This window comes from Syngnathus leptorhynchus, unplaced genomic scaffold (genome assembly GCF_054491065.1).
Source record: "Syngnathus leptorhynchus isolate UIUO unplaced genomic scaffold, UIUO_Slep HiC_scaffold_856, whole genome shotgun sequence".
Taxonomy (NCBI): Eukaryota; Metazoa; Chordata; class Actinopteri; order Syngnathiformes; family Syngnathidae; genus Syngnathus; species Syngnathus leptorhynchus.
Window position 1 is genome coordinate 20,001 of NW_028232683.1, and position 1,948 is coordinate 21,948.

Below are 1,948 nucleotides of genomic sequence, written 5' to 3' on the forward strand. Positions count from 1 at the left end.
AAGCCGGAGGGTTTGAGAAACGACATTCGCGGAAGGACCGGCGCGGCCGGCGGACGCTCGCACGCGCGGCGCCCGACACTCAGCCGCTCGCTCGGCCTCCGTGGATCGTGGCTAGGTGGGATGGATGCCAAACCGGGTCGTCTCGGTCTCGCCGCAGTACGGTCGCGCCGGGGCCTGCGGGGCGGCGCGGGGAGCGCACGCTCACGCAGCGGCCGGGGCGCTAGAGTGCGACCCGCAGTGGGTAGGAACCGTCCACCCGACGTCGGACGAGCCGAGGCCGATGGAGGCCCTACCAAGGCGGGTCATGAGTGCCAGTCGGTCAGTTGGGTGAGGGGGTACTCGGAGGCCCACCGGGAGCAGACGGGCGACCGGGGATGGGGGGCGTACGCGGGCGGGCGCCGGGAGAAGACGGCCCGTCCGGGGTCGAATCTCGGCCTGTGTTTTCGGAGCCGGCCGGGCATCACGCTCCCTCCTTGGATGGACAACATTCGTAGTTGACACTTTGTGTCATTTTATCCGAGCGGGCGGGCGCCTCGAGAGGCGGACCGTCCGGGGCGACTCTCGGCCTGTGTTTTCGGAGCCGGCCGGGCCTCACGCTCCCTCCTTGGATGGACAACATTCGTAGTTGACACTTTGTGTCATTTTATCCGAGCGGACGGGCGCCGCGAGGCGGACCGTCCGGGGCGACTCTCGGCCTGTGTTTTCGGAGCCGGCCGGGCATCACGCTCCCTCCTTGGATGGACAACATTCGTAGTTGACACTTTGTGTCATTTTATCCGAGCAGACGGGCGCCGCGAGGCGACCGTCCGGGGCGACTCTCGGCCTGTGTTTAAGGAGCCGGCCGGGCATCACGCTCCTTCCTTGGATGGACAACATTCGTAGTTGACACTTTGTGTCATTTTATCCGAGCGGGCGGGCGCCGCGAGGCGGACCGTCCGGGGCGACTCTCGGCCTGTATTTAAGGAGCCGGCCGGGCATCACGCTCCTTCCTTGGATGGACAACATTCGCAGTTGACACTTTGTGTCATTTTATCCGAGCAGACGGGCGCCGCGAGGCGGACCGTCCGGGGCGACTCTCGGCCTGTGTTTTCGGAGCCGGCCGGGCATCACGCTCCCTCCTTGGATGGACAACATTCGTAGTTGACACTTTGTGTCATTTTATCCGAGCAGACGGGCGCCGCGAGGCGGACCGTCCGGGGCGACTCTCGGCCTGTGTTTAAGGAGCCGGCCGGGCATCACGCTCCTTCCTTGGATGGACAACATTCGCAGTTGACACTTTGTGTCATTTTATCCGAGCAGACGGGCGCCGCGAGGCGGACCGTCCGGGGCGACTCTCGGCCTGTGTTTTCGGAGCCGGCCGGGCATCACGCTCCCTCCTTGGATGGACAACATTCGTAGTTGACACTTTGTGTCATTTTATCCGAGCAGACGGGCGCCGCGAGGCGACCGTCCGGGGCGACTCTCGGCCTGTGTTTAAGGAGCCGGCCGGGCATCACGCTCCTTCCTTGGATGGACAACATTCGCAGTTGACACTTTGTGTCATTTTATCCGAGCAGACGGGCGCCGCGAGGCGGACCGTCCGGGGCGACTCTCGGCCTGTGTTTTCGGAGCCGGCCGGGCATCACGCTCCCTCCTTGGATGGACAACATTCGTAGTTGACACTTTGTGTCATTTTATCCGAGCAGACGGGCGCCGCGAGGCGACCGTCCGGGGCGACTCTCGGCCTGTGTTTAAGGAGCCGGCCGGGCATCACGCTCCTTCCTTGGATGGACAACATTCGTAGTTGACACTTTGTGTCATTTTATCCGAGCGGGCGGGCGCCGCGAGGCGGACCGTCCGGGGCGACTCTCGGCCTGTATTTAAGGAGCCGGCCGGGCATCACGCTCCTTCCTTGGATGGACAACATTCGCAGTTGACACTTTGTGTCATTTTATCCGAGCAGACGGGC